At 37.6% G+C, this 15,912-nt stretch overlaps 1 protein-coding gene across 6 annotated transcripts in view; it reads left to right on the forward strand.

The window, feature by feature from the left end:
• Positions 1 to 6,007: 6,007 nt before the first annotated feature.
• The window catches only part of LOC129762458 (signal transducer and transcription activator), a 193,354-nt gene continuing 183,449 nt past the window's right edge, over positions 6,008 to 15,912 (forward strand). For 3 of the 6 annotated variants that reach the window (XM_055760724.1, XM_055760727.1, XM_055760725.1), the window contains exon 1: positions 6,013 to 6,434. The gene's annotated coding sequence lies outside the window, so the exon portion shown is untranslated. Of the gene's footprint in view, positions 6,435 to 15,912 lie in introns of all 6 variants that reach the window. The other 3 variants (XM_055760720.1, XM_055760722.1, XM_055760723.1) reach the window with 3 other exon arrangements.

Below are 15,912 nucleotides of genomic sequence, written 5' to 3' on the forward strand. Positions count from 1 at the left end.
CCGGAACGGTATGATAATCATTTCATACAAAAGATAAAATGTCCAAGAATTATATGATTGCTACTTATCAAAAAATTATTTCAAATGCTTTAAAATAACTTTGAAAACTAGTTGTTTAAATCACACAAATACGTTGGCGCCCGCTCGGGAATCGATTTAGTTGTTATTGCAATGTGAGATAACGATGATCACGCTCACACGTTAATAATTATTTTCCGGCTAAACAAAGTAGTTCGAAAGATGAAATGTCTAAGAGTTACATGCTGGCTACTTATTGATTGCTAAGCCGACATAAATCGTACATCCTCCCTGCGGTTATACCAAGGATATAACCCACTTTCTATTTTTATTTCAAATGAAATTCATTGTCTTGAATAGTGTAATCAAAACTGATAATAGTAAATATAGGTCATTTCTCTGTACATTTCATCAAAAATATCTGTACAAATGTGGAATCTAATGTGCCCATTTTTCTTTCAACCAAATGGACTGAAACTGAAACCACAGCAAATGGAGGATTCCAGCGTTGAAAATCAGAACTGATATGTGTTCCGATTGAGCATTAAATATGGGTTCTATGTGATTGAAACACATTTTTTTGCAAGTGTTTTAGTAAATTGTAAACAGTAATTGTGTTCTAAAATGATTCAAAATTTACATATTTTCCTTATCTATACAATACTAGCTGACCCGGCAAACTTCGTCCCGCCCAAAATTTACTTTTCGTTATCACATCCACGTTTTCTTACTAAGCACACGTTCATGGGTCCAATCGCAAAACTGTTCATTGATTGATCTTCTAATCTACCCTTTAAAATTATTTTTCACTATAAAATTTCAGTATTGTTACCAAAACTCGACATTATAATATCAGATTATTTTCAGACACAATTCTCGTGCAAGATTTTCCATCCACTTGCGAATAATATGTTTCTCCGTTGCATGGAATAAATGTTTGATACAGAAAATATGATAGAATGAAGACAGCCCTAAATCGGACAATTCCTTTCTCGAGTTTTGCTCTCATCAACACTTTCGGCGATCCATTTTTAGTTATATAGATAGAAGACGATGTAGGAGTGCGTTTTATCATATTAAAATCCATTTTCACTTTCGAACGAAGGTCATTTTCGCTACCGCAACATCAAATGGACTAACAACGCTTGTCAATATTTAATTGTAGAACACAAGCGAATTGAATTTTTCAAATTTTCCCATTTTCCTTCAGATTTTCCGAAAACTTTCAATTGTCATGTTTGGTTAAAATATGTGCATTATTTTTATGTGACCCCCTCTCCTGCATATGCCAAATTTGGTTTCTTTGATTGATTAATTCTCGAGTTATGCACAAAATTGCCTTTCATTTTTATGGTAGCCCCTCTCAGTGAGGGGGAGGTATGTCTAACCACCATAGAAACATTTATTGTACCCTAAAACGTCCACATGCCAAATTTGGTTAAGTTTGCTTGATGCAAACTGATACAAAATGCGAAAATTTATGTTTCATTTGTATGGCAGCCCCCCCTTAGAGAGGGAGAAGGGGTCTCGAACTATCATAAGAACCTTCCCCAAACCCCTACATACCAAGTTCCATGTCGATCGGTTCAGCAGTTTCCGAGTCCATAAGAATCAGACAGGCAAAAATCCTTTCTTATAGATATGGAAGAAGATATACCTACACTTCTAGGATTGTTGTTATGACATGAAAAATTGAAAAGTTAAACTCAACCATGGAACCACAATGTGCCACTGCAAAGCGTGGCAGGGTACAGCTAGTATTTCATATTTTTGTATATTGATAAAAACAGAAGAATAAATTCAAGAAAATGAATTATATGTTCGAAGATCGTTTTTTTCATTCGCGGCCGTCTAACCTTCCAAACCATCCAAACCAGACCGAACCAAACCTTCTCCGGGATCGTTCGGATGATTTTCATAGGGCACGGTTTACTCCATATTCTATACATACTTTAAATAATGTTACTAGAACGAAAACTGAGTTTTTAGAAATGTCAAATGTCAAATGTGTCACTATGCTGACAATTTGGTTATATGGTGACCTTTTTCCTGCTATCATAATCATCATGCTATTATGGCTGATGAAATAACGCACTTTATCTTCTATCTATATAAATAAAAATGGATCACCAAAAATTTGAGGAAATAAATCGTCCGATTTGAACCGTCTTTATCATGTTGTATTCGACTCTGCTTGTAGATCGATGTTATGGTGAAAAAATTTTGGAAATTTTTGAAAATATTTGAGGGAAAGTTTGAAAAAAATATTTCTTATATGTTATACAATGCCTTCGTTGTTGGTTCAATTGGATCCGGCGTTTGCGGAATCAAACTTCGTATTCATTGGAGTGAAGTGAAAATGGATTCTCAAGTTGTTCTCGCTTTGAAAATAAAATATTATATAACGACTTTGGGTAAAAGTACTAGGAAATTTATAGCTAAAGAAAATTTGAGTTTGCATCAACCAAGGAAATACTTTCAAACTCCTTTCACAATGATGATTTCCAACTTTTTCACCTTCATTACCCTCTTGGATTGTAATTAAGTGTCCCGGCCTCCTGAAATATATTATGGACTAGCTTTGATATGAATATTTTCGAACATTCAAGTTCTCTTCTAAAAGCAATACTTCAAATTGAAGATGACATCTATTATTGATACATAACTGCTTTGCAGCCCAGTTAACGTACGCCCTATTATAGATAAGTCCAGTTGAAGATAGTCCAATTGGCGAATGATTTCTGTATATAACGGGGTGACGAACATCTCAAGCGAGTGTCTTCCGGGCTGCGGCAGCATGGCCAATTGTACAGCGAAAAATTATATCAATACTAGGAGGATGGCAGGAAGGATTATCATGCGAGGACTTATTGAGATCGGCATTACATCGCATCACAAGAATGAAACGAAATGAAATATTACTGGACAGTAAATCACATTTGTGAAAAATCTTCACTAAAATCCGCAAACAAGGATCGTGAGATTTTTTTTAATTTTGCCTCGATCGGGCCGTATCTCTAAACATGGATAAACTAACCCCGTCTGTTATTATAAGGTCGCTGCAAATGGTTTATTAGCCTTGAGCAATACAGAGAGAAAAGAAAGTGACACAATTTATATAAACGAATACTACACTTTTTTCTATAAATGAATCAGTGAAATATCCCGCATCATTTTTGAATTTCGTCATTACAATTTTCCATTTTACTTCGTATTTTCAATAGTTTCATCGAAATAATCTTATTTATTTTCAGGAGATTTGACAAAACTCATAATCTAATTTTTCAAATTTTTTCCTTCTCCATTTGGGTAAACTTTCTTGTTCTTCTTAAATGGCACTAACGTTTCTAGAGGAACTTCGCCGTCTCAACGTAGTATTATTCGTGTCATTCTTATTAGTACTTTGTTGAGCTTTCTATACCAAATAAAACGTATTGAATGTATTTTGAGTAGCAAGCTCTAGAATACGCGTGACCAAAGTGCAAGTTGGGAATGTCTTTGACTTTTGTTATTTCGTGAATCCCACCGACTAGTAGAAAACATTTTCAATCGACTTGAAACGGATATCCGGTAACTATTGGGTATCCGGCCTATCCGGCCGGATACCGGATAGTGAACTACTATCCGACCGGATACCGGATATCACAAAAAAAAATCATTAATTTCTCATATTTTTTCCAAAATTAAATTAATATTAACGCATAACACTAGCTCATAAACGCTATGACTTTTATTATATATTTTCTAACCAATCAATTACGCTTCTATACGGAAAATTTAATCATTATTTTGATGTAAAAATGTGTTCATTACTCCCTAAAATTTAATCCTTTATTTGCTTCATGAAAACATGAATTTTCCCAGTTTCGTATTTGCAAATAAAGAGCCGAATATCCGGCTATCCGGCCTCGAAGCTTGCTTCATCACTAATTTTTAACCCTCTTGTACTCGCGTGCAAAATCATAACACGTATACTCGCGCACGGTGTCACAGACCGAAAATTGAACTTCTCTGTAATGTTGCCATTGTGTATTTTCCAGGCTTTATTGGCATTTATTTGAGGAAGAGGGTATGATTGAATTGAAAAACTCCAAAAAAAACTGTTTTCTTCATCTTTATTATGTATTAATGGTCATCTAATTCAGCCTCCTCAAAACAGAGTAATTTTTGATACTCCAACACAAATAACGAAATTCAAATTTTTCACTGTTATTAATTAAAAGTAAGCAACTGAATATAATTCATGGAAGTATGAAGAGATATAAAACAACATAAAAACGTATTAATCGATTGTGGTTTCATTGGAGTAAGAATCAGAACATAGCAGAACTACATGCTCGAAACAAACATTTTTTTTTACATTTCATACAGTTGTTGCGTATTTTTCGGGTATTTTATCGAAGAGAAGAATGTATAACGACCTTCTAGATAATTACCAGATGAAAAAGATTCTGGAATATAAAGTTTGCATATTTCTAATATTCTTTGTCTCTGTATTTTTGGTAAACTAGAAATTAATGCCTTTTTTTAGATGGAGCCTAAAAAGATGATATAAAAGGATTTCTAGGAACTTCCTTTTCTTTTTTTTGTTTTCTTGTCGATAATGTCCATTATAAAAAAATATCCCCGAAACTGTAACTTTCAAAAATTGCCATAAGCCACCGATTAGTTTATAGTTTACTGTTTACAATTATTCCACAAGTGAAATATTTATCACAAGTGTGTATATGTATGACCATTATATTTACGAAAGTCAAACATTTATATTTTGCTTTTGAACGTATGAATCTAACAACGAATATATCGACGAATAGTTAAGGCTGATTTAGACGATGCCAGTCAGCGCTCTAGTTGAAGTATCCAGTGAACAGAGAACAGACACTCTGTTCAAGTTACTTTTACCAGTATCGAACAAGTAATTGGCCTCTAACTTGAACAGAGTGTCTGTTTCACTGGATACTTCAACTAGAGCGCTGACTGGCATCGTCTAAATCATCCTTTAATATTTGGATCCGCTCAATCCAGTTACAAAAGGGACTGAAATCAAACAAGAATAGTCCGGTAATGATCTTATGCATAATATGCAATATATATTCCACGCTACTAACATTAGTTTATCCATTTCATTCAACAATATTCTAGAATATGAAAAAAGTCACTTGTCCAAAAAAGTTACTCCTATACTCGCGTCGGTGTGCCAGACCGAAAGTGTTAAAAAAAGTGGCACACGTCCCCTTTGTACCAATACATGCGATACGCTAAACGATGACGAATGACGAATAACGAAGGTAAAGAGAATCGCAAAGTCGTAGTGTTGATATTTTCTGAGAAATGAACGAATTATTGATTTCTCGGTCTGACAGACCAATGCGCGAGTATAGGAGTGTTAAAGAGTTTTACTACACATTTCAATGCGGAAGTCGCAAAAAATCAAGATTTTTTTGCGATGCAATTTAGCAATTTTCCGTGTTGGTCAGGGCCACCATCCTCTATAGTAAATCCAATCGAATGATGCAAACATGTTTGTAATCTATTAGGAAATGGTCGAATTTCATGCGTTCGAAATCTTTCATTATTTTATTACATGTTCAGGAGTTTCATTCTACAGTCTATGACATTTTTCGAAGCATTAAAACGGATATTATATTGAAAGATCCAGAATAACTAATCGGATTGAATAATTTTGCCAAATTCCAGAAAATTTGAAAAAATGTATATTGCTACCTTATCACTACATAACCATTGATCCCCAAGACGGAACAGTGCGCTCTCTCGCGTAGGTCTCCCACCAATGGGGGTTCATTTGGACGCTATCACGCTCCGACCAGTGGACCCCCCTAGCTCCATCTCGCTCCTGGTGACTGCATGATTCCGAGAAAAAAAGTCACATTGTTTCAAGTGCGCGACACACAGCCAGGAGTCAAGTTCATTTGGCTGTCGCGCTCTCTTTCCCGCTGCCGCCGCCACACGCAACACATAGAGGGAGTCAAGAGTCGGCCGAAAAGAACCCACACTCTCACTTGTTCACGTTTAACTCGTCCGCTTAGAAGTTGTTCGTGTCTTCTTGTGAGTCCGTCGCTTTTTGTGAGGCGGTTTGTGCGAAAAAAAGCGAAGATTACAAATTGGCTTCAATTTATGAATTCGCGTGCCGTGCGGTTAGAATTGTGCAATTTTGGGTGCGTTCCGGTCCGGTTCGTCGGTGCGAGGCAGTGAAGTGACCAAAGTTGGTGGAAATTTTGCGCTCCTGAATCAGCCCTTTGAATAAGAGAAGTCCAGTGAAATATAATATACATACATACCAGGAGAGGGACAGGGAGCGCGACAGCGTGCGACAGTGTTTGTGTGACAGAGAGAGCAAGAAAGGGTTCTCGAAGTAGCAGCAGCGGCGGCGGCAACTAAGATTTCCTTCCTGAAATGTAAGTCTTGCCTTCTTTTTGTTCGTTTGCCTCTTGATTGTATATTCTGGGCGAGTGCTGTCGTCTGCTGTTCACCACAAATAGGGTCGATCAACTACGATTTAAAGAATGGAGGATGTATGACTGTTTTGTAATGATTATAATAGATTATGATTCATGCAATGTCACTTGTTTATTTGTTTTACATCAAAACATTTGCTTTTTTAATCTCATCAGTGGGGTTAACTCTATTCCACCTTCGGTGTTCACTTGTGTCATCGGCAGCGTGTTACACCAAACACACACATACACATCCATGCAATAGTCCGGCGCCAGCACAATCATGGCAGAGCGCGTTCATCGCACTCACACGCGCTCTCAGCCGCAAGGATGAATGCGTGTGATGTGCGCTGCCTACTGCGATTCAGAACAAGCGCGTGGAAGAGGCAATATGGCAAAAATAATTTTGTTTTGATTTTTCGGCTAATCATCGCTGCCGGCTTGACAGCAGCACACACTCGGTGTTGCTCGCCGAAGAAACGGCGAGGGATGCGTGTGCCATACGCGCACAGCGGGGGCGTTTGTTTACCTTGAAGGTCTGGGTATTGTACCATCGAGTGGTGTCGTCCGTTCAGGAATTTTTCCGCCACATTTATCTACTAGCCCTCTGGATATCGTTTCCTGTTAGCTGCCTGCGATACACGACCATACAGCGGATTTGATGGCGGCTGCATATGTAATTGTGTGCAAAATGTGCACCACACACGTTTGCGTTTTTTTCTTCTTTTCATTCTCTCTTGCGCAATATTATGACGAACGATTGTGTCGATGATAGCGGAATGACCACACGATGTTGGGAGGTTTGCTTGTATGCAATGTTAATATTTGTTGAGTCAAAAGTAAACACTATGGGATGTTGTACAATATTGGAAATTTGCCATTTATGTTTTTATTATAGTGTTTTACACGGCTTGCTCTGCTCTTACTTGCAGTGTCACCAGTGCTGCCAGATAATGTTTGATCCCCGTCCTGATATTCCAAAATCCGGAATGAACACAAAACGAGAGACACAATGGCTCTATTTTTTTGAGAGCTCACTATCTAATCTACAATGCAAAAAGCATTATCAATATTACTAGGAATACCGGAATGCCCGCCTGACACGTAAATGTGAATGGTTCCATCGACTTCCTACTCCGCTATTGACTTTCTATTCGCATTTGACAGTCAATCAAATACCGAAACTTTGCGAATTTGCCTCAACTTTTCTATGGTTAACAACGCACTCTCCTGCCCGGAATTTTTATCCTTGCAATTGTTGCTGGATATTGCCCCTTTTTAAAATCTCTAGATTTTTTAATTTTTTCAGCTTTATCCGTTTTGACATAGGACATAGGTCTTTGATTTCTATATAAGGAGGTCACTAGGGTGCCAATGAAAATTGTCATCTCTTATTTCAAAACGTTACTCCATAAAAAATGTTCACCACCTCGAAAAAACACCCTATGCCAAACATCAGCTCAATCGGACTTGAGGGAGAGTGACGCAAAGCGGTCAAAGTTTGAGTTTTTTTAAAATCGAAAAATAATCCAAGTGGGGATTAAAGGGAATCGGGGTAATGCCAAATGTCTTAAAATTGCATAAAACGTCGAGATCTTTTCTCGATTTTTCATTAGGAACTTGTTGCGAAATGTTGATTTGCACCATAATATACGCTATGCAAAATATTAGCTCATTCGAACTTCATTTATTAGTGTTGCAGACGTTAAAATTTGATGAAGTCCCAGAGTGTTGATTTTTGACAAAAATGAACAAAGATGACACTAGATCTCGACGTTTCATGCAATTTTAATACATTCGGCATCAAAAATTTTTCATTGCAAACCTCGATTTCCTTTTCCTCCCCCCTTGAGTGATTTTTCGATTCTCAAAATCTCAAACTTTGACCGCTTAACAATTTGTGTAATGTCCAGGATGTCATAATATCGAGTTGTTTGGTTATATATAAATGCAATAAATTAATTTAAATGGCTGCTGATGTAGAAGATCAAAAGAGGATACCCACGTAAATCAGATTATGATAGCTTGAGTAGTCGCGATCTTACAGGGCTATAAAGTTATTACAAACAATCTTCCGGACAACGTGGTAACAAAGGAGATGATGCTATTTTTATCTATAATATATTTTTGTAGTCATAGATTGATTTGACTCAGGCTCATATTTATGTAGGTCTTAACTATTTAGACTTGTGTTTTAAAATGATACATGATGACTCTGTCTTCTGTATGATTGAATAAACAGAAGAAAAGGGTAGTAATGGCTTTAATTTTGGCTAATTTTTGTGTACATTTTTGTACAGAATGCGGTACCGAATTCTACCACGTCATGTCATCTAACCCGTTTGAAGGACACAAGTACATACAGGAAACATTTTTTCCAGGGCATCCATTTGATGTATCAAAAGAGAAAAAATACAGATTTTGAACAATGAAAAACTCAATTTAAATGCAATTACTACACACAATCACAGTCCTATGTCAAGATCCCGTCCGTGCCCCTAGGCTCAGACCCATCAACTTTTTTTTTGACGTAGGACTACGTCTAACCGGAAGATATAGGGGGTGAAATGGAAATCTAGGCACTGAGCAAGTAAGAAAAAATGCAAGATTTGGAACGCTTATAACTCGAGCATTTCTCAATAGATCGCAAAGGTTTTTGCATCAATTGATAGGAAATATATCTACGCATCTATCATAACGAATAACATTTCATTTTTCTTGAGATAAATAATTGAATAATTGTGAAATATCAAGTATTGTCAAAATGCACTATGTGCCCATTTTTTTTTTGCCCATTTTGTGCTCCTCAAATCGTACCGACCAAAACGGGCAACCAGAGCAGCAGAAAAATAGAATGAAGCACGATTGGAAAGGAAAAAGAAAAAAATTAACGAAACATTGGTCGCAGTCTCACACATGCGTAATTCTCGAGCCAGTCAGTCAGCTTAAAAATCCTAAAAATCCCCGCTCCGCTGCCGTAACGATCATTCTCATTCAAACCGTACACCACATCGGTTCGCATCACAACACATCAACAAACCAACCCAAGCAGCCATGTCTGGACATGGTAAAGGAGGAAAAGTGAAGGGAAAGGCAAAATCCCGCTCGAACCGTGTTGATCTGGAGTTCCCCGCAAGGGTAGCTAGGCTGAGCGCGTTAGTACCAGTGCACCAGTCCACCTAGCCGGCGTTATATAGTTTCGGCCGCCGAAGTGATCGAATTAGCTGGCAAAGCTGCTCGCGACGATAAGAAAACCCGTATTCGGAACAGAACACATTCGGTTCGGTGGACATCAAGACAACAGGCAGTTGCAGCGAGTGGCGAGTGGCAAACGCAATCGCAAAACGGCAGCTGGTAGCAGAAGAAAAAAGTTTGTTCTTTATACAAACTGCTTTGGTGGTAAATCCAGAACAAGGCGGCATCGAGGGCGTTCGAAATGTTTTTTTTTTCACAACCACGAGTACTAAGTTTTCTAAATTGGAACCATTCCATAAAACAAGGCGCTTTTCAGGGCCATTAAACCTTCCAAAAAAGAGTTTAGGAAATACAGTTCAATGCTTTCTAAAACAATATTCAAAATAATAATAAAACACAAATTGATTTTTTCATAATTTGTTTGCCAGGATATGATGAGTATGTGAATTTGGCAGTTGTTCTGAGCTTATTGATTTTCACCAATTCTTAAATTGCTTCTAGATTGAAAGTACAGTAATTTACACTTATCTCGACATTTATCTAATTGGACGGACCTGTAATGCGACATATTTAGTTGGACATTTTTGTAAACATAGAGTTCGGGGTCCAAATTATGACCCCACATTGAAAGTCGACACTGTACCACTGTCATCGCAAATGTTCAATTACAGGTTAAAATTACCTCTAATCCGATACTGAGTGGTGGTAATGCGACGTGCCATTGAATGTAATTTACTGTAAAATATGTCACAAGCTGGATGGGAAGAAATTTTCCAACTGTGAAAGCTGTGGCGAGTGGCAAATGCAATCGCTAAACAGAAAGGTTTAGCCGAAATAGATGGGGATATCGAGTGATAATAAAACAATAAACTCTTTAGATTGAAGATAATTTTGTGATCCTGAAAAGGATCCTTTTTAGCCTGCATGTGAATCCAACGAGCGACTTAGAGGCGAATGAACGAATGAAAAGTTTAAAGCCTCTTAAAAAACAAAGAAAGAAAGAACAACGAGCGAACAAATCGTAATGAATGTATTTTTTTGCCATCGCTCCCTTTTAACGCTCATTCGTTCGTCTCGTTGGACTCGACCCTCTGGCTAAGTCTGCCAATTTGTCTCTATCCTGTGAGTGTGTACCGCTAGAGCAGCGTTTTTCAACCTTTTATGCTCCATTCCCCCATTTACGAAAATTAATCAGTGCTTTCCCTCTATCAGTATTTTGTAAGAAAGTCTGTAGCATATCGGTAATATAATAAAAGAATACGGGTTTCAAGTTATAATCGCAACAAATTTGATTTTATACTTGTATCTGTTTACAAAAAAGGTGTATAAAGTTTGGCATGTCAGTATGGCACCTGCGTCTGAACTATTCCCGCCAAAATCGTAATTCTTGAGAACGTTGTCGAAAAGCACACCTCATGTCATCTTCGATATCCACTCTGTTATGGTGTTTTGTTTCCATCAGCAGCATTGTAGGAAATCCAGATTCCCATAAATACTACGCGAAAGACAACAACACTCGTAACCAGTGTTGCCACATATACAGATTTTTCTGTAATGATACAGATTTTCAGCATGTTTTTTACCAAGAATCTGTAAATACAGATTATTGGATATTCATGCAGATTTTATACAGATTATGTAACAAGATAAAATTGTGCTCCCGTGGCCGAGTGGTTAGCGTCATAACTAACATGCCGGGTGTTCGGGTTCGATTCCCGTTCTGGTCGGGGGAATTTTTCGTCAAAGAAATTTCCTCCGATTTGCACTGTGATCACGCGTATTCTAGAGCTTGCCACTCAGAATGCATTCAAGACGTGTTATTTGGCATAGAAATCTCAACTAAGTACTAATAAAAATGACGCAAGTAATACTACGTTGAGACGGTGAAGTTCCTCTAGGAACGTTAGTGCCATTGAAGAAGAGAAGAACAAGATAAAATAATGTTCAAATATTTGATCATTTTACGCAACAATTAGCAAACTCAATCAGACAATTAGAACAGAACTGAACTGAACTATTTTTGCTACTGTCAAATGTGCCAAATATAGTAGTGATTGAAACCGTATTGTTTCGCACAATACCAAAACAAAAGTTTGAACCGTCTCGCTACAGAAACTGTGAACGCAATCATCAAATCTAAGTAATTTGTTAAAATCCGAAGGAGAAGTGCCTCAGTACTATTGTCAAACGACATCAAGGTCAAATTCTGCAAGACCATGTATAAACACCACGAGGAAAGTGAGGATTAAATGAATGTTTATAACGCGAAACTAAATGAAATAAACTCTCTCCGTCGGTTTGCCATAAAAATACATTTTCAAATGTTTAGTCGGAAGCATTTCAAATCATGTCCAAATCTTATTCTTAAATATAAGGATTTTTTAAAGTTTTTTTTTAATTTGTTTCAAGTTTAACTTGTTGTAAAAAGTCTTGACAAATGCTGTACAGTTTCCTTTTTTATGGTCTTCTGTACTGTTTCATCGTCTGTTCCATCATCATTTACTGACGAAAGTCTTTCAAACATTCGCGAAGTTGTTCATTTGAACACTACATTTCAGATTTGGAAATGTTTGCCAACGATCACAAATTTTAGCGTGTTCAATAAAGTTTTTGTGGCAATTTTTGCTAATCATTGTCATCTTCAAAGCAAAGTAAATGTATATTCCCTTGCACAATTCCCCCCTTCTAATGACCAAATTCCCCACTAGGGGGGAAATCCCCACCGGTTCAAAATCACTGCGCTAAAGTATAAAACACGCGGACCTCAAAAAAATATCTTATTTTCTTTCAAACCGTAAACCCGTGTGGTTGTACGGCATCGGCATCGTGGACGTAACAAAGGAGGACAAGTTAAGGGAAAGGCAAAGTCTCACTCGAACCGTGCAGGTCTCCAGTTCCCTGTTGGTCCCATTCACTGATTGCTCCGCAAGGGTAACTAGGCCGAACGGATTGGTGCCGGAGCACCAATATACCTAACAGCGATTATAGAGTTTCGGCCGTCGGAGTGCTTGAGTTGGCTGGAAAGCTGCTCACGACAATCAGAAAACCCGCATCAAGAACAGAGCAGCTTCGGTTCGGCGCTCATCAAGGCAACAATTAGTTTCAGTGAGTGGCAAAGTGTTTCTCCGGCACGTCGCATTAAATGTAATTTACTGAACAACATGTCACAAGCTGGATGGGAAGAAATTTTCCAACTGTGAAAGCTGTGGCGAGTGGCAAACGCAATAGCTAAACAGGAAGGTTTAACCGAACAAGATGGGAATATCGAGTGATAACAAAAACACAACACCAAAGGTTCTTTTCAGAACCATCAACATATTCATAAAGAGTAAACAGTAAACTAATCCATTTTTCAGGTAGATAGGTAGGTATTCACGTAGGAGAAGAAAATAAAACAATATATTTAAAATATATACTTAACAAAAGCTGTCCCTTTTGTATAGTCCTACGTCACTCCGGTTATGTCCCCGACATTACCCACCCGTCTTTTTGTTTTTCGTCACTCACCCAAATTATATATTTTCTGCCCAGACTTGTTTACACTAGAATGTGTCAGCTATAGTATGGTCATGTGTGAATCATATGCATGCCTGAGAGAATCCAGCAGCTGTGTGAGGACATTTGCTTCTATCTCAGCTATAATCTGTTACGGAGCAATAAGTTATCTGAAATTCAAACTATCTTTCGGTGAGTTTAGACTTAACCAATATGAACAACATTCAGTTTTATCAGGAAAATTATGTCAGTTTGATGATTTTTGAAGTCTCAAAAATGTATGATAAACTTGATCGTTTCCGCTCTACAATTTGTTCATTGACACCAAATTTCTATCTTTCTCAATTTCGCTGTAATATCATTTTGAACTATTCCTGGTGAGCTTTCAATTGAAATCTTCACAAATAATATATTTTATTTCGCTGTATTTATAATAAAGAATTAACTTTTATCTAAACGTTTGAATAATATAATCCTTTCTTGAAATAAGCCATATTTGAAGCATTAGAAAAACCCTTCAAGCAGTACATAATCGAGTCGATAATTGTGGACTCGGAGTTGTATTGTGAAAATAATTATGGATTTTCGGGTAGAATCAACCCAACGGAAAACGTTTCATTCATTCAGTAATTGGAATTGCAGAGGCGTCGTATGTTACTAATCGCGAATGTACGGAACACATATTTGCGAGGAAGAACGCTAAACACCTTTTTTGCCGAGATGGGTCTGCTAATTTTCTTACTAAGTCTCAACCTCAGCATATGGTGTTGGCTGATCGCTGTCTAGAGCGAAACTAAAAACAAAGAAAACCATTGTGTCGAATATTTCATACCTCTCGCTTCGTGCAATGCGCAAAAGTTTTTATCTCTCTTCTCTCCCTTCCTCTCTGCTCTCGTTCCTCCTTTTCTTTTCCTCTCTCCTCTCTTTTCTTCTCTTCTTTCCTTTCCTCTCTCCTCTCTTTTCTTCTCTTCTTTCCTCTCTCTCCACTCTCTTCTTCTCTTTCCTCTATCTCCTCTCCTTCTTTTCTTTTCTCTCCTCTCTTTTATTCTCTTCTTTCCTCTCTCCTCTCTTTTCTTCTCTTCTTTCCTCTCTCCTCTCTTTTCTTCTCTTCTTTCCTCTCTCCTCTCTTTTCTTCTCTTCTTTCCTTTCCTCTCTTCTCTCTTTTCTCCTCTTCTTTCCTTTCCTCTCTCCTCTCTTTTCTTCTCTTCTTTCCTCTCTCCTCTCTTTTTTCCTCTCTCCTCTCTTTTCTTCTCTTCTTGCTTCCCTCCTCTCTTTTCTTCTCATCTTTCCTCTCTCCTCTTTTTTCTTCTCTTCTTTTCTCCTCTCTTTTCTCCTCTCTCCTCTCTCCTCTTTCCTTTCCTCTCTCCTCTCTTCTCTCTCCTCTTTCCTTTCCTCTCTCCTCTCTTCTCTCTCCTCTCTTCTCTCTCCTCTTTCCTTTCCTCTCTCCTCTCTTCTCTCACCTCTCTTCTATCTCCTCTCTCCTCTCTCCTCTCCTAGCTACTTTCCTTTCTCCTCTCCTCGCTCCTTTCTTTTCTCCTCTCCCCTCCTCTCTTTTCTCTCTCTTCTCTCCTCTCTCCTCTTCGGTGCATAGTGATATGTACTTACTTTCGCTTTTGCTTCATTTTACATGATAATCTACGGTTGAATTCGCAATGGTATTGATATAGAAAGTTTAGTTAGCTTTGAAAAGAGCGGTTTGCTTCAAATTTGAAAAAATGGGTGGCTTATATCTATGATATAACCGCAAGGTTGATGTGGCACTATCGTTGTCTTAGCAAGCATTTGTATTGTATTGATTAACACTTCGACGGTCATTGTGTTTTGGCCGAAAAGTTTGTAAAAACCTGGAGGGTCCAATTGTTGATTCTTATACTAGATGGTGCCAGGAAGCCATCTGGTATAAAATTTCATCCCCATCTGCCATATAAGGGTAGAAACTACCCGTGTGCAGTAGTGCACGCGCGGCCCCAACTCAAGGTAAACGAGTAAAATATAGATAAAAAATCATTATAAAACAATGTATTTTTTCGAAATTACATTTTTTATAACATTATTTCAAAGTCGTAAAATGTCTTCTACTAAAACAATCCAGACATAAAAACTTTTTGGAGCATTTCGGGCAGTGATAAATTGTAATTGGTAGAATAATACAAGCAGTGATGCCAAACCATGAGATCGAAGTGTCCTACTATGTATTGAGGCCAGCAGAAAACTAATAACACAGAGGTTTTAACGTGAAACGTGTGCTGCAGCGCACACGCTTGAACCTTTGGAAGATTTCGCGTGTGCAGTGCTGCACTCAAGACCCCAGCGGAATAATTTTTGAGTGCAGTACGGCACTCATGGCCGTCAAAGTGTTAAATTATTGATTGAATGAAACAATTTTCGAATTCAATTGAATTCAACTTATTTATTTTGTAAGTGAAAAGTTTGAACAGTTATCATGTAACATCAATTCATGCATTGTGTTTGTGATTATGGTTTGATGATGATGAGTAAATTTGATGAGCGTCTTTTTACGTTTGATATGATACCTACTACTACCAAAATATTTACGTGAACGAGAACCTCACTACGTCTGCACGGAGCATCAAAGCGAAACAAATGTATGTATACCAGGAATAGTGCTGAAATCGGCATTTGTGAAGAACAAACTTTCTGTTATGTGCATGAATGTGCAAAGTTTATGCGCTAGAAATCTTGTCAAATTAGATGAATTGCAGCAAATTATGTACACATCAGAGGTGGA

Source organism: Toxorhynchites rutilus, chromosome 1 (assembly GCF_029784135.1).
Source record: "Toxorhynchites rutilus septentrionalis strain SRP chromosome 1, ASM2978413v1, whole genome shotgun sequence".
Lineage (NCBI taxonomy): Eukaryota > Metazoa > Arthropoda > Insecta > Diptera > Culicidae > Toxorhynchites > Toxorhynchites rutilus.